The sequence below is a fragment of the Numenius arquata genome, chromosome Z, assembly GCF_964106895.1.
Source record: "Numenius arquata chromosome Z, bNumArq3.hap1.1, whole genome shotgun sequence".
Taxonomy (NCBI): Eukaryota; Metazoa; Chordata; class Aves; order Charadriiformes; family Scolopacidae; genus Numenius; species Numenius arquata.
Genome location: NC_133616.1, coordinates 44845136 through 44872841, shown reverse-complemented (window position 1 = coordinate 44872841; position 27706 = coordinate 44845136).

Here is a 27706-nt window from a genome sequence, read left to right as displayed (position 1 = left end):
AGTCCACAACTACCTTTTTTTCCTCCTCCCCTAAGCTACCACTGCTTGCTCATCACTTCTGGGTCCCAGCCCCAGCAACAGCAGTGCCTCACAGAAATTACTTGAACCACGTCCACACTGAGATCCCAGTGCTCAGAGGTGTGGTTAAACCAATTTTTTATCCAAATTAGATCATATTATCCATGAACACTGGAAAGGAAAATAGTTTCTTAAAGTAAAAGCAAACCTATGTTTAACTATCCTTGATTAAAAAATTTTGCAACCAAAGATCCCCATGTTATTTAGCTCCCTACGGTTGGTATAGGCAGTCTAACACCAGAAAAGGCTCCAAGGAGAAAACCTCCTTCACCTTTGCAAAGAATGAGAAACGAAAGCACAAAAGCAAATGAAGTTTATGCTCTTTATGCGGTTCTGATGTCACTGCAGTGCATCTTTACAGGCCTGGCAGCCTATTAGTACGTTCCCTAAACATGCAAAATCAGCCTGATCACACAGAGTTTCACCCAGATTTGATACAGGCAGGTTTTTTTTTCAAAGGTGAGCAACTGTGATTTGATTCATTAACCAGTTTGTCAAATCCTGGTAGATCAGGGGTATACTGGGGAAAATGTGGAGTTTGAAAGGGTACACATCCTCATTCTGTCTGTAATGAAGGATGTTTCAAGGATGAAACATACATACCCAGATAGAGAAGAGACAAGTTGCACGGAGTGGAAAGGTTGGTTACATGAAAAGTGCATGAAGAGAAGGGTTCACCTTTGCTTTCAGAAATACCAAATCACATCTACTTATATGAAAAGTTTTTGGCCAAGTTAGAGGAAATACCTTGAAATAACTTCTTTTTGTAAAGTCTCTACCATCTTTACTAACTGAAATCGTTCCAAATACAGTATGCTTTCAAGAGCTAGAAGATGCTGAATAATAAATCCTTTAAGAATGAGAATCTACTCATTTAGAAAAGAAAAAAGAATGAGAAAAATGCACATCATCCAAATTCCAGAAATAGTGGCCTTATGCTAATTTAAATTTTCATGTTGCAGTCGTCAGCCTTTACTCCTCAAATGCAAAGGTGATGTGCCCCACGACCAAGAGAAGTTAGAAACTTAGTTTGATTTTCAGATGCACTGGGTTTTAGTAATTCCAGTGAAGTAAGCAAGAGTGGGTAGGTGTTTTGTAGTTGTGAAATCCAGTCTTCTGTTTTGCAGCCAGTTGAAGGGGTATCTCTGGTTATAATTTCACCTAACTCTAAAAACAATGTGAAAAATACATTTCCTCCCCAACATAACACAAATGTTTTAAATTATTCAAATAAGCCAACTATTTAGAATCTAGTTTACCTTTAGCTTGCTTTGCTATGTTTATTTAGTGTTTGCCTTTCAGCTGGGACTTAAGACATTTTAATAGCCAACTTTTGTTTTGAGTTCAATAAAAACATGATCAGAAATAGTGCAAACAGTATGGGAAAATCTGGATCCCAATCTTTTTTTTTATTATTATTTTGAAAAACATCTGTTCTCATTGTATTTGGGAGGGGAAAAGAAAGAATTCTGTTGCTTTTGTATTGTGTTTTTCCTGAAGCTTTAATTTGGGAAGAGATTTCCCTTTCCTTTGAAATTGAAATGCAATGAAAACTCTGCCAGATCAAGCTCACAGCATCCTTCTCCTATCTCTCCTGTCTGCCAGCTCTTTTTATGTCCTAGGACATGCCATGCACATCAAAAAGATGTTGTAGGGAAAAGGGAGGCAGTGAGCAAGAGTAACCTGCCAAACATCACACTGCAAAGAGCAGCTTGAACTAAACCAAAACAAATGGAAAAAAACCTGAGTTCCTTTCTGCCACCTCTCCTAGGATGCCTGTTTTTCCCCTCATGTAATCATCCATTAGCTTCAAGTTGCAAAAAGAGACAGCTGAAAAAACTACAGTCAAAAGAAAAACATGACTGAGAGTTTTGACAACTGCAGAAAAAGAGTTTAAAACAAGCTGAGTTTATACAGAGAATTCTTTAGGGTCTGTTCATAGAGAGAGTTATGCTTCATTAACATGGCATTTCATAGAGTACTCTCTAATAAATATGTGGTGAGCATTGCAGTTTCCTACTGAGTGGAGGCTTCTGATTCTGAAGGCAGCAACAGTGCAGCTATTACTCTGAAAGGACATAGCCACTGGAGCACAGTGAAAATAACACAGCATCAGGAGGGACTAGGCAAACCTGGATGCCCCTCTAAAATGAAGCATGGCATGTAGGCAAAAAGAATCACATATAGCTGGGTATCTGCTACCTTAAATTCAACCAACTTCATAAGCACCCTCCATTAGCATCCTGTGACATAGCTTCTATTTAAAATTACCTTTCCAGTGCCAGGAGCAGAAAGGACACTGCCTCATTTCTAAATCTTCTGAGCTAAATTATATCTGGTGTAATAGACATCCACGGGCTTCAGCGTGCTCAGTATGAACAGTTTTCTTCCCAGCATTCCTTAGTGGGAGGCAACTCCAAGCTGGGTGCTTGTGTTACAAGCAACAATGTTAGTAACCATGGAGGCTGGGAAGGACAGAAGTCTTTACACTGGGGCTGCCAGAATGTATTTTGTGCCAATAGCATGATGAAGCAAAGTTGCAGATCTCCTGTCTCACGCCAACATGACTCTACTGAGCTCCACAGCTATTTATTGTGAGGCCTCTGAATAGAGACTTTCAAAATATCACTACCATAGCTGCATCCAGCACTGCTGCCTTGTAATGTGAAGTTTGTCTCATCAGTGCTAGCATGGACCACTTCTTGTCATTTCCACCTGCACTGCAGGCTGGCTGGAGGTCATTCATCTCCATCCAAGACTGCGCTGCTGGACTGAGCACCTGGAGCTGTGCTTATCTCTTATCCTAGCAAATACAACCCAAAGATGACCTATTGCGTTGGGACAGACTTTCTCTTTGTTTCTTTTCTTGTATGGATCCTCTTGTTGAATGTATTGAACTCTGCATCAAACACGTGACCTGCCACTAAGAATTTATGAACCTTGGGCAGATTCTCATAAGATGTCATAAAGGACATTGTATAAAAAAGGGAGAGAGAGAAAGAATATACACATATATCTATAAAGAATGTGTATCTATAACTGTATATCTATTCATATGCATACATGTAGACCAGAATCCTAGATCTGAAAATAGTTACTAGAAGATGAGAACAGGGCAACAGTAGAGTAGCCATCTCCCTGCCAAAACCCAAATCCCAGCTTCCTGCCATTTCGGACATTACTGAACAAGCAGTTGTATCAAACTTTTTAGCAGGGCCTGTTGTGATAGGACAAGAGGTAATGGTTTTAAACTAAAAGAGGGTAGATTTAGACTAGATGCAAGGAAGAAATTTTTTACAATGAGGGTGGTGAAATCCTGGAACAGGTTGCCCAGAGGAGTGACAGATGCCCCATTCTCGGTAGCATTCAAGGTCAGGTTGGTTGGAGCTCTGAGCAACCTGATGTTGTTGAAGATGTCCCTGCCCATTGCAAGGAGGTTAGAGTAGATGACCTTTAAAGGTCCCTTCCAACCTAGACTATTCTATGATTCTATGTGCATTTTTATATTTTATAGACCCTGATGATTTTTTTTCACCCAACAAGCTGTCTGATGCCTCTTTGAACCCATTCATACTTTTGGCCTTTATGACACCCTGTAACAATGTGTCATATGAAAAAAAATAAAGTTGGGGTTTTTTTTTTTGTTCATTTTGTTTCTGTCTGATAATTTAATCAGAAGTCCTTTTCCCCAGCTCAGTCACAAACATTCTGTGTGATTTTGGACAGTGCTTATAAGCTATGCCTCAATTCCCCATTTGCAGACCATGAATAAAAGCATTCTCTCAGGCAGACTCCCACTGAAATGAAATGACAGTAAATACTGCTTTAGCCAGATATATGTTGTCATTATTTTAGCATCCCAGCTTATCTGATAAAAAGATTTGCTAAAAAGGACTATAACTTCTGTGGGAGTATGGTCAGGTAAGGATGAATGAAGGCAGTGGAAGGACTTCAGAAGCTGACGTAAGAAATGCAGCAGGCAGTTGTAGTTTGAAAAAAAGGAGGAGGCCACCTTTGACTCCAGAGAATAAAACACTCTTCTTCCATCATATGGGCTAGTAGACAAGGATGGCACAGACAAACCTTGCTTTTCATTGCCAGGAGAGGGTCACACAGATCCGCGTGAGCTCTCCGTTTGATGTTTCAATAAAAGGTAGACACCAAACTCCAATCAGAGCATCTGAAAGTGACATTTTAAGGAGAACTGAAGCAAAAAAAGGCTGGATTGGGGCTTTGTGTGAGTTTTGGGTTTCTCTCGGTCTCTCTGGTTTCCTTGCATCCTGAAGGTGAGAGAGAGGTGGATCTGCAGCTGCATGCTGGAAGGGAAGCACATGAACTTTCTCATCCTCAGACTCCCACTCATCTCTCTCCCATACATGCCATAAAGAGACTTTATCACAGATCTCCTGAGGCAAAAAAAAACTGATGACAGATGAGGGAAGTCCTTAAGGAAACTCTGTCTGCCACTATTGAGGTGCCACAGGGACGAGGGTTCTCTGGGACGGTGGTGTCCCCACGGGGGTCCATCAGGGCAGGGCCTGGCAGCCAGGGCCCATCCCACCACCCCAGTCAGGAGCAGAGCAGCCAGGGGACAGCAAGGCGGCCCCAGCCCAGGCATCAGGCACCTCGCTTGGGATGGGCCGAGCCCGGGCTGAGCTGTGGGCCCAGCAGAGGCCATGGCCAGGCAGGGCAGGCCTGTGAGGGCTGAAGACAAGCCCTGCTGCAGTATCACTGGGACAGGGACTCTCTCCTGCCAGTTAACATTAAATAAACTGCAGGCTCTAGACACAGGTGTGTTAATTGCAGGTGCCTTCTGAGTACTGGTATCTTATGTATTTCTAGACAGTTTTGGTAGCAATCTGCGTACATATGAGACAATCTGCGCGCATATGCTCGCACGTTAGATGCCGAGCCCACAATGCTTCAATCTTTAAGTGTGCTTTTATGAAGAACAGCAATTATGATGAATGCTAACTATTTATGTAGCAATTCTGACCTTCATAAATGAGCTGAATCCTTCTCATTCAGCAGATATCTCCTCAAAGGCCTGTAGAGTGGACACATGAAGAAGGCAAGACTGCCATGTGTACTGTCTTACTGTCATTTCAGCAGCCATGGACATGGCTTGGGAACTTCAGGGATGATACAGGCTCCAGTGATGCCAACAGCAAAATTCGCACTGACTTTAAAAAGCTTGGAATTTCACACTGAAAGGAATACTCATTTACGTAAACTTGTAATAATGAGTGTCCGTTCCTCCCCTAATAAAAAGTTCTGCCCTTACTCGCTGCAGAAATGGCAGTTACTCTGTACCATCCACCTGACCAATGGCAGGAAAACTGAACTCACTGCAGGCTCACAAATGGCCCTGAGCAGCATCTGAGGCCAGTCTGTCTGAACACCATCTGAAGGCAGGAGATTTTCAGATAGTGAAGACACAGTGCATTTTAACTTCACTGATGCTTTTTATTTACAAAACATACACGTCTCATGAAAAAAGACCCCTTTCCTTCAGACTGGTTTTCAAGAGACCTGCAGCTAAGGATGGCACAGATACAGTATGCTGACTCCCATATTACTGCCTGTAAGGACATCTGTTTTTTTCTTGTTGTAAGATGTATATACAAGTTTCCACAGTCTTTAAAGCCATTTGACTGTAAGTGTATTGAAAGCACTGATATACGTGTCAGTAATGTAGCTGTAGACAAGGACCAGATCCACCTCCAGAGCAGTTTTTGACAGTTTCCAGGCTTTGCTATTGAAATGCAAGTAGATGCTGAATGTGGGAAAGGCTAAAGCTATGCTGCTTGGCTCAGAGCCCAGGACTGAAAGATTTGGGTCCATTTTTCCAGTTGAAAAATGTAATGTACTTCCTCCCAGAACTTCAAGGGGTTTACATAATAAGCTGGGGGGAACAGAGGTAGCTCCACTGAGGTCAATGGAACTGCAGGCATAAATCGTAGCTCCAGGTCTGACATGTATTATCTCTCAGTAAGCAGCTAGCTTAAAACTCATTAAAGATGGATCAGACACAACAATTGCTAGCGAGCAGAAGAAACTTTTTTTAATTTTGTCTTTCTTGCATTAATCTCCATCAAATAGTGAGTATTTACCCTTAAGACCAGCTCCCTCTGTGAACTGTATAGAGATAACCTCTCTGTTAGTGCACAGAAATTTTATGGGAAATCTGGGCAAAGAAGTTGTTGGTCTGGAAACTCCTGAAACAATTATCAGATATTCCTTTGCTGCTATTTGCCTTGGATTTTCTCAGTTTATGAAGTCAACTTCTCAGTCAACATTTTTCAAAAGTGTTACACTGAATTCAATGTATTGTGCTATTGGGAAATTACCAAATTTTTGCCACCAGAGCATAAAAAAATAAAAAGATTTGTAATATGCACAGCTATATATGCATAGCTCAGTCCAGGCATTTAATTTTCACTAATGGCCCCAGCCATGCAGAAGACAGAGGTGTTTTGAGGGGGCACTTTGGTTAGCAGATCTGCGTTGTTTTATTTCTCTCCTTTCCATCTTTCATGTTCTTTGGACAAAAGTCAGGCCCCACTGCCCAAATACATAGCCCCAGGGTACTCTGTGAATGGATCTGGTAGCTCAGGTTCTTCCACTAATCCAGGTCAGCATCCGTCCCAGACACAGGCTTTATCCTGCAAGTCTCTGTGAGGACGTGTAGCAGGAAGTGCCAAGTTATTATCCCCCTTTACAACTCTGAGTGAAATCTACAGAAGGATGCAATAAAGTTAATTACTAGGCGTTGTCTTTCACTTGGAGGTAAATCTCTGGCTTCTTGGAGCTTGCTTCTTTAGTGAAGGGGAAAAAAAATAGAAGCATTATCAGACACTAGTTATATCTATCAAAACAAGGACTGGCATTCTGGCAAGTAAGAACCTGAGCTATGTAGAATCATAGAAGCACAGAATCATTTAGGTTGGAAAAGACCCTTAAGATCATTGAGTCCAACCATTATCCTAACACTGCCAAGTATGTGCCCTTTTTAGCTTTCTCTCTCTGACTTGACAAGAATAATTTGATGAGAAAGTAGAGTGACATCAGGGACACAGAACCACAGTCTTCTGAACTTTCTGGTCACCTTATGCCTTTCATTTATGCCTAGCACTTTATAGGATCATAAGATAATTAAGGTTGGAAGTTCAACTCCATGCTTAAAGCAGGCATTGGAAGGCTTTTCTTAGGTCCTCCCAAAGTCTCTCCTCCCCTCTCCTTCCCTCTTTTCCCTTCTCCAAAGTCTCTCCTCCCCTCTCCTTCCCTCTTTTCCCTTCTCCCTCTCTCTCCTTGCACTGATGTTAGCTTTGTTGAAAGTCCTCCTCTCACACACTCCATGGCTCTCACTGTTTTGCCTGTCATCTTTGGTGTAGGCACAGGTCGCAGCCAGTAGAGCTCCAGATCAAGTGTGCAAAGTCTGTGAAGTCCCCAAGGATATCAGTCTCAATCTGGATATTCTCCAAAGTGAGACTAAACAAGGACAACTACTTACACAGGAGGATTTTCCTCAGTACTGAGCAGCCAGTGCCAAACAGGGAACCAAGCATTAGCAACCTTGGACAGATTGTGTCTATTTCCTAGGGCAGCGTGTTTAAGCAAAAGAAAAGGAAAGAACAGGCGTGGTGCACTCATCCTTTCCTCTCTCCCCTGCTGCCTAAACAACTCAGGTAAGTGCAAAAAACTCACACAGATGTTGCTTGGCAGGTGTCATGAATGGAAATTCCAATGTCATCTCACGCTGGCCAAAGGCAAGCATGCAGTTCATTGCGGAAAATACCCAAAGAGTCCGGAGAGAGGAATCAAGAAGAGAAAGTGAGATTTACAGCTTAGTCCTTACATGTAGAGTGAAAAAGGGGAAACGGGAAAGAGGAAAGGGGAAAGAGGAAAGGGGAATGGCGAAAAGGGAAAGAGGAAAGAGGAAGCATTGGTTGGAAAAGCTGCTCTTATCATTAGGTGTATGCTGGAGTCAGGGTCAGTATCAAGCTTCCATTCTTGGCGGAGGTTGTACCATGGACTGGGTGTCTTAAGGAACTGGTGATGGAATGCAGTCTTTTTCCTTTTGGCCATTTCAGACTTTCCTAGTTGCAACCACCAACGAGCAATTCTAAGATTGCAGGTTTTACCCAGAAAAGTGTTAGAAAACATTCCCAACATCGAAAATTTGCCCATATTGCCATTTAATAGTATTTGAGGGTTCTTGAAAATGGTTGGCTGTACCATTTATCTGTATATGTCTGGGATATCTGGAAATAGCCCAGAAACAGTTTGTCTTTTGATCCTTTATGCTTGGAATTTTCTCTAGATAACCGTGGGAAGCATCTTGAGGCTCTCTGCTGAAAATGTACTAAGTGTAGGGCTTAGTTGGCCAACTTACCAGCTAATCGCCTTTGATTCCTTTTACAGTCAATGCAGAGAAAGAGGTAACCTTGGAGAGAGAGAACAGTAAACAATTAGTTGAGCCAAGCAAGTAAATGCTGAAGCTGTACATTCATGAAACTGAAGTCAGGTAATTGGTAATCATTATCAGCAATTGGTAATCAGTATCATGCTATTGCTGTTTAGTGGTCTACATGAAATGAGGATAAGTAATGAGAAGTTACACTATAAAAATATCTTCCTGTTTGCCATTTTCATTTTTATTCACTCACCAGAGAGGCCAAATACTGTCTATACATAAAACATCAATAGAATTTTGTTGACCATCCCAGGTCTTTCTGTACTTATTGTGTTCCTTACAAAACAGACAGAAGGTGGGTCTCTGAGAAGCAAAACTAACTTTGTTTAGTGGTATAGGAAAGGAAACTAGGATGTGATATATAACATTAATTTGATATATGAGTATTTTTGGTTATTGTTATTTAGGCAATAAGGCAACAAAATGCTGCAGCATAATAATTTTTAGAATAATGTGAGATGTGATTTAAACTGAATACTGAAGGTGACTGAGGATGATTCCTTTCTCCAAGGAATATGATCAGATGTTTGATCCTAATAATATTGGTAGTAATGAAATTATATAAGTGAATTCCTGCTTGCCACAGCAGTGAGGTGTCTTAAATTGTAAATTACTTTATCAGGGTTACAAAAGACATCTGAGGAATAGTTCTTCAAGTCTTTCCCTAAGATGATACCTTAAAATGCAAGTCATCTCATCTTGTTCTGCCAGGCCAAGAAGACCGAATATTAAAGGATTAACATGTTTTTAGGAAAAGCTGTTGGGCTGTTTTTGGAAGAGTGGTTTTTTTATTATTATTTATTTTGGTAATTAAATGCTAGTGGAAGGTTTCTTCTAGGTGATGTCTACTAGTAGCCAGTGGTATAGCCCTGGAGGAAGTGTACTGGAGGGAAGGAGGGAGTAGCAACTCTTCCACCCCAGTTAGTTCTCTGCTGCCTGCAAGATGCAGGCACTCACTCCTTCGCTCTCACTTGAGGAGGACCTTGCACAGACATTGGCACCTGCCCTGGTCTACGAAAGGATTACCACTTTGGTATTAGAGAAAGAATTTATGCTGGTGTCCAAGACGGACTTCCACTCTTAAGAAGGTAAGGTATTCACTTTTCACTGATATGAATTAAGTTGATGTGACAAGTATCACATTTAATAACACAAAGACTTATTGACTGCTGTGAATCCATTGAACAGCTACATAACAGATGGGCTGCAGTTCCACAATTACCTGCCATAGTTTGACTTGCAACTTATGTAGTTCCTAATAGAAGACTATCTCTATTTTATTAGTTTTTCCTTATATTTCATTTATTTTTCCGCCCAAAGAGATAGTGCTTCCCATTCCACGTGATATGTTATAGGACTGAGGAGGGGAAGAGGGAGGTTTCTTATTTTCTGTATCAATACCATTTCTTAACTTAACCTTATGAAAGAGAGAAGATTTTTTGGTGTGTGGAAAACAAGAATGCACTAGCCCATAGGCCTGACATAGTTGGTATGTGAAGAACATGTATAATAACCCTGATTTCCAAATGTGACAAGTTCTCTGTAACCATTACTTCATCATTAGGTCATTCATTTCACCGAGTAGCAATTTTTGTTAGTAATTGCCATAAATCAATGTCTGCCATACATTCATTCTCGAATTCCCTATATTTAGAATAGGGAATGAAAATATTTTTCTGCCTTTATATCCACCATCTGCACATTCATTTCTTATTCAGCATGGTAGATAAGCAAGTATACCATTATTTAATGTTTGGTTGCTAGACCATAGTAATTTATTTGAGAAATTAACATAAAGTGCGATATTTTCATAAACACAACACAAATCCAAACATTTATGAGTATGAGAATAATAGCTATTAGTAGAGGCTTTCAAGTCAAACTTACGTCAATCTTTGTACAGGAAATTGCTAACATAAACTGTTTATTATCTTACCTCAGGGGTCATAAATAAAAAAGTTTGTCAAATTCTAACCCGCGGCATCGTTTTAACTATCATAGTTGCATTGTTCATGTTGCTATGCTGAACAGCCATGGATCAGAGCAATAGACTCTGGCACCTAATTATTAATTATAAGTAATTTGAGGTCAGCCGAAAAGCTCAGTGTTTGTTCTGGGCACATGTAACACCTCATGAACTCTTCACAGACAACCTGGTAATGAGTCACAAACACTGGGCAATAGGTTAAAATAATATTTCAATTCTGATCTAACAAAACTGAGGTGCAATATTGGTTAATATCATCTGTCTTTTGTGCATATATGTCCCTAGATGATTTGCAATTTATCCCTGACTCTTTTTCTTCTTTTTTTGCTGTAAAAACTCACTTGCTATTAGACACCTCCAGCCCTGAAGCAATATGAAAAGGAAAGCTTTAGGTAAGGTATATATACTCTTCTCATCAACATGAAGACATGAAGAGCAGCACTTCCTCTCTTCACAGGGCAGATATTATTGGTAGGATCAGCAACAGACAGCCAGAGTATTGCAAAAGCTTAGCCACAGGAGGTACTAAGTGCTTAAAAATGCAGAACTGCAGACTATCTACAAGACAGGATGGTGACACAGGAAAAGAAAATATGACAAGAATGGCAGAGAAACAGAGGGACAACTTCATTCAGCTGTTACAGGAGGGGCTATGAAACCAGAGATGAAGAACTGTCCCCGTGTCTGTGGCCCCAGGCATGTAATTTAATTCCTCCTTCTACTGCTCTGTTGGATAGTTCACCCAGAAGGGGCCCAACAAGTAGCTTGGATCTGCAGAGCAGCTATCACAAATGGCCCTAATTTTACTTGATGATCTTAAAATACATCTAGATTATGCATTCACGTGAAGAATCAGCATGTTGCAGCTCTTCCTACCCATATGCCCAGAATGAATTTGAGATACATTTTAAACTACATTTATAAAATTAGCATAATGCTCACATCTGTACTCAAAATAACAGTACAGAGGATTTTCTGATATGTGTTTGCTTCTATTTCCAATTTTTCATTCCAGATTTCTCTATGTACTCCCTAGACCTTTACAAGCCTAAAAAAATGAAAAGTCCTTGCTGAAAAGCCAAAAAATTAGTGTTGTTTTTTTTGAAGCTATTTATTAAAAATATCTCCTGTACTTTATAAGTCTCTTGTTTGCCTGTAAAATTCAAAGTTTATTAGAAGAAGAATGCTGAAGTGGATTAATCTATGATTATAATAACCTATGATTATCTTCTCCTGTGTAGCACACACTTTGTAGCACGCAAATACTAGGTGATAAAGATTTTCATGTGTAGTTTCAGTCTAGTGCGAGATCGCTATTCCTTTAAGAAATCTGAATCCAAAAATCATGAGATTGGCTTAAAGAATATGAGGTTTAAAGAAAGCAATACCTTTACGTGCTCTTTCACATTTTGTTTTTTCTAGGAAGTGCTCAGGTAACATTTTTAATCTTTTCTCTGAAACTGTAAAGTCTAGAAAGCTATACTCAAAGGAGTGAAATATGAGCTTCTTGCCTCTTAAAACATCTCTGGGATTTGGATTTTAAGAAACACAGCAGCAGAGCACAAGACTTAGGACAAAACCATGAGAGATTGCCAGGCTGCCTGTACTCAGCCAGCCTGTTTTTTGTATAAGTCATCTGGCAGAGCAAGCACTGCTGAAAGAGCTAAATAGTATGAGAACGCTAAAGATGGAAACATGGGAATGTGGGGGGTGGGGTGTTTCTGAGTTAAGCACTTGCTAGGAGAGCCTAATGGGAAGTAATGAGAAGGAAAGTAGGGGAGTGGAGCAAAAATTGTGGAATGAGTGAACTGATTCTTGTTAAGTTTATGGCCAATTAATGTTTGCCATACTTGGGAATCAAAAGTTTAGCAAGGGTTTCTCTATATTAAAGGCAGTTCTTTGAACAATAGAGCCCTTTTTCTGCAATTCACAGCTGTCAGAGATCATTTCACTCCCTATATAATTCAAAAAAGTGATGCCTTTAATTGGCAGCATAAACACTGTTGGGCTATCGTGTACAGAGTTTGATTTAGATGCTCAGTGTATGGCACAGTTTGCATCTGTCAGGGTTTGTAAGGAAAAGCTGCATAAATAATTCTAAACTCACATTTGAGATCTGGGAGGAAAAAACCAGGATTCCAAAATGTCACATACATTGGCTTTAAAATGACATGAGCCAGGAAAGCAATAGTTAAAGGTGAAACTCTATCCCGAAGACCATTTCAGAACGGTCACTTCCCAGGTGAAGTGCCACTATACATAGCAGCGCTAGCATAAGATGGAATGGCACCTTAACCCTGCATTTCTTGCCTATTTTTTACATTTCTTTCACCCTTAGTATTTTAACACAGTCTAAGTTTAATTTAATAATTGGTTTGACGGTTTGCTTGTTTGTCTGATTTTACTGCTTCTCATAAAATAATTAGCAGATAAGAGGCCTGGGTGTTACTCAGAATTACGGAATCACAGAATTGTCAGAGTTGGAAGGGACCTCTAGAGATCATCTAGTCCAACTCCCCTGCTAAAGCAGGATTTTCTATAGCACATTACTCAGGACTGCATCAAGGCGGGTCTTGAAAATCTCCAGAGAAGGGGACTCCACAACCTCCTTGGGCAGCCTGTTCCAGTGCTCTGTCACCCTCACTGTAAAGAAGTTCTTCCTCATATTTGAATGAAACTTCCTACCTTCCAGCTTGGGCCCGTTACCCCTTGTCCTATCGCTGGGAACCACTGCAAACAGTCCGGCTCCATCATCCTTCAACCCACGCTTTAGATACTTGTAAGCATTAATAAGGTCTCCCCTCAGCCTTCTCTTCTCCAGGCTAAAGAGCCCCAGCTCTTTGAGCCTTTCCTTGTAAGGGAGGTGCTCTAATCCCTCAATCATCTTTGTTGCCCTACGCTGGACTCTCTCCAGTAGTTCCCTGTCTCGCTTGAACCAGGGAGCCCAGAACTGGACGCGGTATTCCAGTTGTGGCCTCACCAGTGCAGAGTAGAGGGAGAGAATGACCTCCCTGGACCTACTGGCCACACTCTTCCCTATGCAGCCCAGGATCCCACTGGACCTCTTGGCAACAAGGGTGCATTGCTGGCTCATGAAAAGTTTGCTATCCACCAGGACTCCCAGATCCTTTTCCTCAGTAGTGCTTTCCAGAAGATCCTCTCCTAACCTATATTGGTGCCTGGGGTTCTTCCTCCCCAGGTGCAGGACCCTACACTTGCCCTTGTTGAACCTCATTAGGTTCTTCTTTGCCCAGTTCTCCAGCCTGTCCAGGTCACACTGGATGGTGGCACAGCCCTCAGGAGTGTCAGCCAGCCCTCCCAGTTTGGTATCATCAGCAAACTTGCTGAGGATACACTCTGTCCCCTCGTCCAGGTCATTGATGAATTTGTTGAACAGGACTGCGCCGAGTATTGACCCCTGGGGGACACCGCTGGTTACAGGCCTCCAACTTGACCCTGCTCCATTAATTACAACCCTTTGAGTTCTGTCACACAGCCAGCTCTCAATCCACCTCACTGCCCGCTCATCTAGCCCACACTTCCTTAATTTTCTAATGAGGATGTTATGGGAGACAGTGTCAAAAGCCTTGCTGAAGTCAAGGCAGATGACATCTGCTGCTCTCCCCTCATCCAGCCACCCAGTTATAACATCATAGAAGGCTATCAGATTGGTCAAGCATGATTTACCCTTGGTAAATCCGTGTTGACCACTTCCAATAACTTCTTGATCTTGAATGTGTTTGGAGATGACCTCCAGAATGAGTCTCTCCATTATTTTCCCAGGAACAGAGGTGAGACTAATTGGCCTGTAGGTCCCTGGGTCCTCCTTCTTGCCCTTGTTACTCCTCCCATGTTATTCTGAATTGTATTTTTGCAGTGTCACAATAAAACCAGAGGTGCATCTGGACCATTCACTCCAGGGGAACTTCACACTACAGGCACAAAAAAGTTAGTAAAAGAGCATGAAGTGGCTGAACACTCTGCACCTGCAAATAGCCTCTACCCCAGGTGAGGTTCATTTGATGTCCAGGTACAGTCTGGAGATCTCCAAACTCCAAAACAGCAAGATTGTCATGAAATCCCTGGGGGAGAAAACTAGGATTTACGCAGACTGCGTTTTGCTTATAAATCAAGCTATATCTCAAATAGAAGGAAATGTTCAAAATTAGCAATGGCATTTTTAGTGTTTATTCTTCCTTTTCTGTTGCTGTGGGTTCATGTTACAAGCATCTGTCCTTCTCTGGCACAGCTCAATATGGCAAAGTAAAAATCCACTCAACAAAAAGACAATCTGCCTCACAGGAAAAGTTCACTCATTAATCAAACAACACTGTACTTCTTTTGTAAGCTATAAGTATAGTCTATCAAAATTGGAATACTCAACTATGTTTCAACAACTTTCAGTATCATTAGGTCTCCCATGGTTGCTCCTGAAATCAAGTTTCTCAGCTGGTGACATTCCCTCAGCTTCCTTTGCCTCGCTCCTATGAGGCATGATACACTAAACAACGCATGGGGAAGTAATTTTTAGCAGAACAACCTTGTTTGGGGGTGAGCAATGGTGAGAAAGTATAGCAAAAATCTGATAAAACTTGGGTAAAATGGAAAAGTGAAACATCTGAATCTGCTGAAAATTGGGTTTTTTTCCATGGAAATTGATGTGAGTTGACTTTGTTATGCCAAAATAACGTTTAGAGCTGAAACAATGCATTTCTTTTTGAAACAGTGATTCAAGCTGCTATGCTGACCTATTCACTGAAGAAAGTTTAGTTCCTGCCCCAGGAAGTTACAATTCAGTGATAGACAGAGGTAAGCCGTGAGCAGTGAAGGGATGGTCTGTACAAATCAATGAAGTTTTTGACAAGCATCATAGGGACATCAAAAAACGAGTGAGTGGGGACTTTGTCTATGTGAGGACTAGGTTTAGGAAGGTTGCATGATGCAAAAGAGCCACATAGAAGAAAGCATGGAGATGCTAGTGTAACAGGTGGGCCTGTACAACATGGGGATTGTTGGATGAAGGCAAGGGAGACATTACAGAGCACTGAGCAATGTGTTATGGGATAGCCCACTACGACAGGAGGTTGGAAGACAGAAGGATTCAAAACTTGTATTGCAAGATGAATACAATCTTGTTAGTCACTTTGGAAGAGGAAGAGGAAAATCAGCCTAATGATATGGTTCTTTCAGGCATTGGAAAAAGTGACAGGAAAATCACAGGACAAACCCTCTGTGCAGAGGACAGAATGGTTCAAAACACATCATATTTCTTGTGCCTCATAATTCTTGTGTCTCTTGCTCCTTGTGCTCACTTAAGCAGGTTCCTGTATAACAGGCACACTGTCCACCACAGCAGAGCTATATCCCAGTCTGCCTCAATATATAGGCTCTCTTGACCTACAAAACTAAATTCCCACCTTGTGGAAAAGCCAAAATTATTTCAGGCTGAGAGTTCCTCTTGAAGCAGCACCAAATAAAGCCAAACACCAATTTTTTTCATGAAACGAAATGTTTAGGAAAAAAATGTGTCTCAGAAATCTCATCCAGGAAAGACTGACTGAATACAAAAAACTTGTAACCATATTAAAATAAAAAATAATTTCAGTATATAATTTGATTGTCATTTTAAATAACAACATTTGTTCAACATTTCTTGGTATCTGGTATTGCAATTTGAAGAACACTCCCAGCTGAAATAGTGATTTGAATCTGACCTGAAATGGGGATGTGTGTTAGGAAGCGCTGTCCCCTTCTTTAGTTACACTGATTTCACACTCATCTGTACAGACTCCCATATGTCTCTGATTTCCATTGGCATGAAAGACCAGCCAGTCAGTGTTGAAGCAAGGCTGGAATTATCAGTTATGTGCACCTTTCATGACCTTTTAAAACAGAACCTGTACAGCAAGGGTAGGAGTAGTGAGGCATTAGTTGTTTACAAGCACATTCTTGACATGAGGCCATCAGGCTTTTTTACAGGGAGGAGTCAGGAATGTTCCCTGTGAGTTACAAACCCCTTATGATTACAGAGCGCCTCTTTCAAAAAATAGTAAAAAAAAAATCCTGAAAGTGAAACATACTGAAATTTCTACAGGTTCTTATGCAGTTCTAGACACTTACTAATTGGAGAGAATTGTACCCCTTAAATCAATTGCTATTTTTAAAGACTTGGTCACTTAGATTAAGTGCCCTGAACACTGGAAGCTTTGTCCACCGAGAAGTGCAGTGTACAGTAACCTGAACCAGGAGCTTATTAACAGAGGTAGGAGATGCACGTCAGCTTGGTCTTCCCAAAGTGCTAAATGCCTTCTGACAGATGTTCAATAACTTTCTTAAAATTCAAAAGAGGTGTTCAGCATCTCACAGGAGCAAGCAACAGGAATCTATTCTTGGTCCCCAAAAAGTAAAATGGAAAGCTCCCCCTGCCTTGAGTAGGACCTGAAGTTGGTGTAAAAATTCAGAAGTGCTATTACTAACTTCTCCAAAGAAAGTCAGTTAATTTAGCCCTAAAAATATGAAATGAAGCCAAGCTAACTGCACCTGCATAGTCCTCACATGAGGGAATTCAGAACAATGCTGCTCTTGCAGTTGATCAGCCTCACTGCACCTCTATCCTGGTGTGAAATATGGGGGAACTTTATTTTGCCTTACAGACCCTGCTCTCAATTAAGCTGAGGTCAGTTCATAACAGTCCCATTGTTATCTATCAATGATCTTAGTCCAGATTTGCAAGGGTGAGACTGGAAGCAGTGTGGGGACCTATGCCTGAGGAAGTTTTATGATCTTATTGTTTTTTACTTTCTAGTGTCAAGAGTGACAGAGGCAGATTCCTGGAATGATTGCACAGCTGGTGTTAAATAGCCATTAGCCAACTACAGGCATGGCTTAAAAGTGATTACTTATTCAAAGGAGTGGTTTCAAAATAAATAACTGTCAAGGAAGTATTACACCTTGTGTGGAAAAAAGGAATGTGATGGAAAAAAATGCAGCCTTAGTACATATCTCATTATAGTCTGCATAAGGAGAATTAGCACTATCGTCACCACACAGTTTTGCAGCACAAGGGTTCTTAATTTCACCACCCTAGTTTTTTTCCCTGATTATTAACCAACAATAAGCATAAAATGTTTAGCTACATTTTTTAAACTTTCTGTCAAACTGATCAATGAACCCTCTGGCTCCTGTGCTAAAGGACTGCAGAAGAAGTCTTATAGTTGCTGAAACCCAAGCAGAGGCTGAATCTTCACAGTACGTCACAATGGAAAAAAGCCTTATGAAAATGTCTGACTCCCTAACACCCCACAGTCTTTCATCTGGTAGCTCTTAATCCCACACTCACTGTATCAAACAGGTGGAATCATGCTGAAGAGCAGTTTTGCTTTGATGGGGCTAAAGAAACCTTCCTCATGACAATGAAGGCTTCCTAAACAAAGGATTAGGAACAAGTGGAAAGGAAATAGTCTTGTGCTGCCACTCATCATTTTTTGCCAGTGGAAAAAAAGAGAGGTGGCTTACTTAGCTAAGCTTCTTGTTGCAAGTAGTTTTCTCAAATCTGATTAGGATCATTTAGGCTTTTCTAACTACAGCAATCTGAGAAAGCCGTGCCCACTACCTGTTTACCTAGGAGCTTTCTTCTCTTCTTTCTTCCACACACAGAGTAAAAAATGAAGTTTGTGTGTGGCTAAAGAAGGCAGAGACAAATTTAACATCCATAAGAAATGTCAGTATAAGGTTGTATTACACAATTGTGTAGGCACCATGCTGCCAGTTTTCAGACCCGCCCCCTGAGCTGTACCCTCAGAGAAAGCAGACCACTCATTAATCACAAGTCTCAGTCTCAGTGGACGGGGCTCCTAATGACAGTGATGCACTGGAGCTAACCCAGGGCCTTTTGAATCCTAGGATGCCTTAGGCTTTGCTCAAACTTTGCAGAGTTGGGCTTTATATGTTTTTGTCAGTGGACAAGATGATTCTTGTGGCATTACTTTGTTTTCATAATGCATTCCTGAATCAGCAGTTTCCAAATATAGCTTAATTTCACCCATGCTTTCTGGCTTCGTGAAGATCACTCTTTTCTGTTGTAAGAGTTGGGCATGATGAAAACATGAAGCTCCCAAAATTTTTTCTTTCTTGAGGCATTCAAGTGTTAAAGATATATTTGCAACTTGGCATGTGAAGTAGGTACATAACTCTGGTAGAGACTCACTGAGAAACAATCAAATCCCATGTAAGGAGAAAGGAGGTAGTTATAGAAATTTGCTCATAAATCTGTTTTTAATCAAAGGATGGCTTACCCTTTCAGAAAAAAGGATTGATTCTGTGTCCTCCTTTTCTTCTGGCACCTGGGCCAGGGAGGAAATGGAACTGAATGAGAAATTTAACATTTAAGCATATGAAATCATAGAATATGATTTTTTAAAAAAATTTTTAAAATATGATTTTTTACAAAACTGTAATCTGTTATTTAATGGATCAGAAATAGAATATGATTTGAGGGGATGATTCAGCACCATTCTCTCACAGTCATCATCGAACTGCTATCTCAGCATGGTATTATTTCCAGGAAGTAGCATGGTACAGCGGGGAGCATTTTTCAAGCAACAATTTACATCTAGGCTACTCATTGCAGTTAAAATGCTACAAAAATACAACCACAAAGTGCTCCCAGTAAAATTCATGCTTGATAAAAACCATAAATAATTATGGCTGTTAAATATTAAAGGGTCACTTTATTATTATTTTTTTTTTACAAACAAAAGGAAAATGGAAAACACATGGAACTTTAATAACTGTTCTGTGCACAATATGAGGTCTATCAGAGCCATGGAATCTCTGCCATGCTTTATTGAACCAAGGTGACTGGCCAAGGATAATCAACTCGCTGAGGTGACTGACTGGTACTGGTGATAATGATGTTAGGTAATGTAGGTGATTCAGTCTTATTACTTGCTCACCAAGTCACATAGAGCAGCTGAGCACAGTCATATCTGCCTTCCATGGCCAGCCATATGGATGGGGCAAGGTCTCAAGAAATTCCAGGACCGGGATGAGTTTGGTCTGTGTTGCTCTTTAACACACCCTGGTGTGCTAGGAGCAGTAGGGTAGAGCCCAAGCATTGTAAAAACTCTACTAGTATTATCTGAGAGCCTGAACACGGCAGGAGGGAGCTCAGTTGAGTTTGCAAGTCACAACTGGGACCAATCACAAGAGGCAGATTTCGGCACCCTGGGACCATTCATGTTATCTCTTCTTCTATGTAGCAGGTAGGGATAGTTTTGTAGTCAGGATAAAAGTTTTTCTTGTTCCTGATGACTGATATTTGCTGAGGAATGGATAGATATGGTGTCATTTGCTAAAATAAATCCTTTATCCTATATCCTTTGTCATATCACAGCAGTCCACATGCAGACACTTCTGAGTGTGCAAGGAAAGGCTGGAATCCCAGCAACTGCATTTTCCATGTATGGCAAGCTAGTAACCAACCTCACCACCTTGACACTGCATGTTGCATGGAAGCACAGAAAGAGGTTTATTTTCTCACCAGAAAGTTCAGCTTATACTCCTTGCTATTGAGAAGTTTGTGGCCCAGATTTTGCACCTCTTGGTCTTCCTGCTTTCTGAAGTACTATCTGGAACTGGCTGCCTCTGTGTGTCCAAAGGGCTTGTGGCATAACTTAGGTAATAAATATCTCTTTCTTCTCTGTTTTTACCCTTCACACACAGAAATTGCAGGAAAGCCTCTTTCCAGCAATATCAGGTATCTCCCAGGTTTTTATTATTATAATTATGGGGTTTAGCCTAACTTGCTGAGTATCCCTTTTGATATTTAATTTTCAAGATTTATTCAGGGCTCCTTCAATCCCACCATCACTCATATTGCAAGTTCTTGATTCCTGAATGCAATTTTATTAAAAGGTTAAGTTATAGCACTTATTCTGTAATGACTCATTTTACTTTTCATGCTGCTTCCTGAAATTCAGAGGTCAGTAAGGACAAGGAAACTGTAAATACAAGTAACACCAGTTTGAGCATGAGTCAGATATTCCTTTTGTTAAAATAATCTAATGATAACAATATGTTTCTTCCTTACCATGAGGCAGAAGATTCCAACTCTATAATGTACTCCTTAGTGGCTATCCGACCTCTTGCAGTCGATGAGTTCCTCGGCTAAGGCACAAGTATCAGATGTTTGCAGGAGGGTATGAGAATGTATCCTCAAGGAGAAGAGACTTCCCAAGATATGATATCATCCTTTCACTCAGATAAGTAAGAGAATCAGAGCATGCCTTTGATGCTGTCAGCTTTGGCTTCATCCCTTTAACCACTTCTGAAGATGATCCAGATTCTTCTGGATTGACTTGGACGTGGGTTTTGGACTTAACAATTCTACACCAAACTTATTATTTAATTTGGAAGATATTAGACACCAGTCTTTATGCAGCACTGGAGGAAAATAGAGGCCAAGAAAACTTTTCCATATAGCTCTTTGTAATCCACAGAGGGAATCCACAGAGGGAATCCACAGAGGCAGGTCTGAGTAGGTTCTGGGACTTGTGTACAAAATTCAAACTACTTTTGTGTATTAGCTATCAAAGATTCATCTTTTCTTAAAAATACCTGTCTACAGTTAGGCATACTGACTGCACAATCGACCCTGTTGGGTTGTGTTCACCAGCACTATCATCTTAGAACTCTTTTGAATCCTAGACTTTCTTTCCCTAGCAGAGTGAGAGATTGCTAACAACATATATAAGATGCCCTATGTTCTGTTAGAACTTGGACTTGCTGGAAGCTTTCTAGGATTTGTAGCTTTTGGGCCCTTGTTGCAAGTAGAGTTTGGATCATGCAGGACCAGTTAAGATCGTAACCAGCTGAAATATGCTTTCAGTAGGATTTCAGTAAAATTGATAGGAATTTACAAGACACAAAAGCTGTAAACAAGGTCCAAAAAATATTTGACAAACTGAACACTTCTCAGCTTTTGGACATTTGTATTATTTCCTCATAAAGTATTTCAAAGTTATCAATTTGCTCAAGTAAAATCCTGATTGGAGAAGCAGTTACAATTTGTGTATGTGGGGCTGGGTTAACTGATGAATTTCCAGTAATTTCAGCAGTATTACACCAGTGTGAGCTAGCTGAAATATCAATGCAGGCTTTGTAAAGTTCTTTGATAAAACTACATATTAACAAGAAATAAGTCAAAGCCACAAAGATTGATCTCTCCTACTGTTGCAACCTCATTAAAATATAAATGTGTTTGGACCTTTGTAACTTGGCTCATGCCATGATACGACTTTGGTCCAGCAGCAAACCTCAGATCTGTACTTCTGCAGCATTCACAAGTTTTAGCTATTGAATTTGGCTCCATCTTTCAATTTCAATGTTTCTATATGCTCATGTTGCATGGTGTGCAGCTGTCATATAAAACAATTTGTGAAAAGCCTGAGCCATTTAAATGCAACTTCGATGTATTTAAAAGCAGCTTGGGACTTATTTTTTTTTTTCTCTCTTATCCTGGTTTTACATTGATGCTGTTCACTTTAATTCTCTGTAGTTCTTTTGGGCTTACATTAGTGTAAGTGAGAGAATAAGGCTAATTTACTTAGCTACATACCTTCCCAAAGGACACTGTAAAGTTTTAACCTGTATACTTCTTCATCTTTTTTTCCTTTTAATCCTCCCTAAAGCTCAAAACATCCGAGAAGGATGAACAGAGAAAGTTTTTGCAAAGGGTGATCTTTCTTTAGATAACTTATCACCAAGACAGTGGCAGTTTTTTATTCCTTCCACCCTGTCAGTAGGAATTGGTTCCAAGATATGAGAGATTAACTGAGCTTTAATGACAAAGCAACACAAACCAAAAAAAATTAAAAGAAAACAAGACCCTGTGTTCAGATCATGTTGATGCTAATTTTCTTGTTTCTTCCTTTTTTGTTACAAACAAACCTTTTAGAATTACATATTAAAGAGGCTGTTAAGTGGATCCAACCTGTTGTAGAGTTAATCACTTTTCAATATTTGCTACCTTATCATTAGTGTCTCAAAAATTATTTTAAAAACACCTGGTTTCTTGATAGCTAAAAGAAGATGTCAGAGACAAGTTGTTCCTGTTTTCCCCATCTTCTTTTTCAAGGTTGAACCATGAGGTAATAAAGGACTGCAAAGGACTAGTCCTTTGTAGTCTGCAAAGGTTGTTCATAAAGACACCTTGAGTTAAAATTTCCCATTAATGCTCTGTTAATCAGGCCATTGCTTTTGTACTCACAGAGCTTAGGTAGTGTTTCTGACCACCACATAATTTAAATTACTGGAACAGAGTAATTCTCACACCAAAACAATGCATCTGGAAATGCAGCAGCTCAAAGCAGGTGCTGGGCTGCCTCATTAAACAGCTATCTGACTGAAAGCAGCCAGCCAGATCCTAACACTTGCCCTGGCAGGCAGTGGCAGCTCTGGATAGCCATAGGACTTGAGCTCAAAAACCTTCCAGAAACATTAACTCAAATTAAGAAGCAGAAGTCACCTTAGATCTGCAATGCGTGCATTGTTCTTTGATGGTCTCAGATATGCTACTGAGCTGTTCTGGAGGAATGCTAGTGATACCACAAATTTCTGTGTGGAAATTAGAAAATGCTTGGGGTCTCTGATGCTTGAGCTGGTAAATACAACTGGGTCTATCAATTTAAATACCATTGTCCAACCAGGAAATAGAGGCATATTGTACAACAAGATTATGGGTGACCACATCATCTTTTTCAAAAAAAAAAGACCCAAAAAATGTTGATTAACGCAGCTCAGATTTTGAACATTGAAGAATCCCTAGCAGCAGTTTGTAAATAACAAGGAGGCAAAGAATTATCCATAGGAGCTACTGGGAAAGTAGTATGAAATAACGAATAATTTTAAAGACTCAGAATATGCATAAATGGCTTGAGTGTTCATTAGTCTGCTCAGTATTTGTTGACTGTTGCTTATTCTTCCTGACAAAAAATTCTTCCCTGATCGTCATCCAGCTCAGAAGGGCCATAAAGGCCATATGCCCTATGCAGTAACATATAGTTGAGGATAACCCTGAAACAGACTTTCTAAATTGAATAGTAGCTTTCCTGATCTCCTGGTGGAGCCAGTCTTTGCACAGCACAGACCTTAGCTCCAAGACTTGCACTCACAGAAGTCATGAAGGAAACTTCCAATTGTCATTAATGTAGCTCACTCACATTTATGTCTGGCAAGACCCACTTTGCCTGCGTAAGCCTAGTGGGGAAGGCTGACTGCCAAATGTTCTTCCAGGTGGGCAACCTGAGCAATATGGAGGTCCCTGTCCCACCTTTCATTAGTCCACACCTATGCAACTGCACTGATGGTCCTCTGGGGTCATGATCTCCCAGCAAGCCATCTCAAGCGGTGGGAAGGGTGCCCATGGAGATACAAGGGCCTGAGCAGGGTCACTGGTGAAACCCTGAGGCCAAAAGCTCAGATGGGCTAAACAGTCACCCCAGGAACTGTAGAAACCAGTTCCTGTGAGTTAGACGGGCCCATGGTGCCCTGAAGGTGCATCTCATGGTCTCTTATCAAGAGCACTGTCCCACCAATGCTCCGATGTGGCCTTTGGAGGACAAGGAGCTCCTACCCAAGCATAGCTAAGAGTCTGGCTTGTAACTGATGCCAGCACAACTGGCAAGGAATGTCATGATCAAACCTCTGAACCCAGAGAATAGTTCCGGAGCTGAAAGCAACATTTTCTTTACAGATGCTGCAGCAGAGAGGACCTTATTGTTGTTTTTCTGGGTCCTTTGTGTTAGGCAAGAAATGCCAGAAACAAAACGATGTAAAATTACCTTCTGGAGCATCTTGGTGCATACCCAAAACCATAACGGCTTTGCTGTTAAAGCCAAGAAATGCCTCCTCATAATGGTGTGAGAGCATCGGCAGCCATCAGCAGAAAGGGGACTAGAATGGGAGCCTGGTGCCTCGCAGCGACAGCCCAGCCCATCTGAGCTCAGCACCAGGAAACCACAGGCAGGAAAACACCAAAGCAGTCTTAAAGAACACAACATTTCACTGCACAAGCTCATTTAAGCTTTCCTCCCCCACTCCCTGCTAATGGGTGTCCCAGTCATCAAGGCAGTTTGGAGGTTAATCATGAGTGTAAGAAAGTACTATAATTGCATGCCAAGGTCCGAACACTCGAGGGATAAAAAGCACTGTTCATTTCAGGAACATTTTAGCAACTGTTGACTGGTAGAAAGTAAACAAATTTCAAAAAGTGTCAGCATGCCATACCACTGCATGCCATTCCAAGATGAACATTGTTTCTAAATATATTTCCTGTGAGTGGAGGAAGAAAACAAATCTAATTTTAAAGAAATAAAACCAAACCAGATGTGCACAAGAGTGTGTTTTAAGCTTTTTTTTTTTTTTAAATAAAGGTTTTTCTTTACTTCAGAGGTACCAAGTCAATAAATGTAATCTGAAAGCTACCATGGCATTCGTTACCACCCTGTTTAGTGCCCCTGCTACCCTTTGTAGCTGCACCCATTTGCCAGTTTCTCTGAACATGCAACTGAGTGAGAGAATGCAGCAAATATTTAAAGCTGAGGAAGGCCTTTTAGACTTATCAAAACCACTTGTGCTTTCATGGTTGTACAAGGTGTGATGTTGAGCTTTGGCATATTACGAAAAATAGCTGACGGTACATGTAACTCATTAGACTATTGCCAAGAAACATATGCTAAATGATCTTTACATTGAAGGCTGTATGTCTGCTCAGTTCACTGCTAGTAGACAGTTCTGGGCTGTTTTTACATGCAATTAAAATTCCTGATTGACAGATCTCCTGTTTGTTAATGGTCAATTCCATTACACATACTACTCTATCATATCCAGTATTGGAATATGAGTGACTCTAAGTCAGAAAGTATTATTGCTGGTCTCTGATTGGAAAACAAAGACTTCTTTTAAACAGGAAAAAGCTTTAGGTAAGTGTGAATGTTTGTTCAAATTCGTTTTTTTTCTTTTCACAGGTGGGAACGAGCATGTCAGTTCTTGCAGGTTGTCTTGGTTCCTTGCTACTTGCCTCCTTCATTGAGATTGAGACTTTGGGGATAGGGCCCTGAGATGCTGAGGGTACTCGGCCCAGCTGAGATTTTAATTGGCTTTCAGATGCCAAAAACTGGTCAAATCAAACCACATGACACAAAGATAGAATTTCCAGATGCTTGCACGGAAACAGGTATGGAAAGAAACCAAAGGCTACCAGAGGAAAACAAAGGAAATGCAGAGTAATTCCCTTGCTGACCCTCTCATAAGAGTTATGCAATACTTGTTGGTGATTTTCACTTCCTTCCCACAAGACAGGTCATACAGTCTCAATGCAGACACGTATGCATGCAAACACAGACACACACACATCATTACTGTTACCATGACCATACACCCAGTCTTAGTAATTACCTGTACAAATGACTGTTTGTACTAAAAAGCCATCTGTGAATTGTAATTTTGCACACACTTACGGTAATTATGTGCAAATTACAGAAATGCATATTCATGAAGTTTTGACTTTCTGTACATCCATTCAGGTTAAGGATCAAGCTGTGAGAGTGGGATATGGAAATTCCTATTTAAGATACTCCTGTCTCTAGTAAAAATTAGAGGATAAGGAAAAGTATAAGGAAGAAATGTTCCAGATGGTGTTATATTGGCATCCTGATTAACGTTATACTAGCAAGAAAGATAGAGGTTTTTTACCATGATAGCACCACAGCAAGCTGAGATGGGAATGCCAGAAGAGTGAACTCTATTAGCACAAGTCTGTAATTTCTTTAGAGTAAGAAGGCTGCTCCCTAATAAAGCACATGGCAACCATAAAGCTGCCAATACCATAGTCATTAGCCAAAAGGTCAAGAATCCATTAGCAGCTGCCACTGCAGAAAGCCATAGGGCCAGTAGCTATGAGACACAGCAGCCTTAGAGAGACCTGCAGATGACACAGAGCATCTGATAAGAATCAGGCTTTGCAGCTTCTAATCCCATGCCCCATGATGGATGACATAACCTTGCTATTGATTAATGCTTCCCAGGGCTTGGTTCATGTCAGGTAGCAATGGATCAATAGTTTTCCAGCTTTTAATGCAGCAGCTAAACTCCTCATGGAGATTAGCACATTCCGCCACTAGAAACAAGTTCCTGTTCCTGTGCTCTTGTATTATTCTTTTTGACGGGTATGTTACCAAGTCCTGACCTCCATTGTGTCTTTAATTACAGATGGCAGGATACAATTCCTTGCTATTAGACAGGCAGCATACTGTAGCTATTTAATGATCACTTTGCCCTGCCCAAGCTTTTCTCTCCAGCATACTAGAAGTACCTACACTGAGATAGAAACTCATTTCTCTTTTCCCACCCCTTTCACTCTCCTTCTCCCTCCCACCAGATTGCACAATTCAAGACGAGGAAGCAAGATGGTATCCCTCCATGAACAAACAAATAAACTTAATTCAAGCCCATAACTATGATGGTGGGAGGCAATGGACACTGGTGAATTTCCTCACCTGTCTAGCAAATAAGCCTGAGAGCAAGTGGAGAAAAATGATATCTTCCTTAAAAGGAAAACTATACAAAGTGCTAACAAAGAGTTAAGCAAATTTGCATTACTGTACTTATGTGCAAGCCTAGTGTGACTGCAGGCCGCCCCCGAGCAGTGCTTGGGTGGTCCTCTACAAACTTGTATGCAGCAATCTATTAGTGGTATCTAGCAGTGATTTATGCAGCTGTCAAGCTGCCTTCATCAGTACAAGTGAATTGTGGGCACCATCAATAATGCAGACTCCTTCATAGTGTCTAAAGTAAACGAGGGCCAAATTAAAAGAAAAACAGCCCAAGGTACCACCCACTCATCTTCTCAGTTCTTTAATGACAAGTTCCCTCTACAGAAAAAACATACAGCTGCTCATATGAGACCACACTTACAGAGACCCCACTGTCTAATCACAGACAGCCTGTGAAAGTTAGCTTTCAAGGGCTTAGTTGGAGCAAGGAGAACAGGAAAAGTTGGCAGAGTTCCACCAAAAACTAAAACAGTATTGATGGCAAATAAAATTGACACAGGACCAAATCAGTTAGTTTTCATAACAAATACTGATGCGTTATTTTGTCAGAGA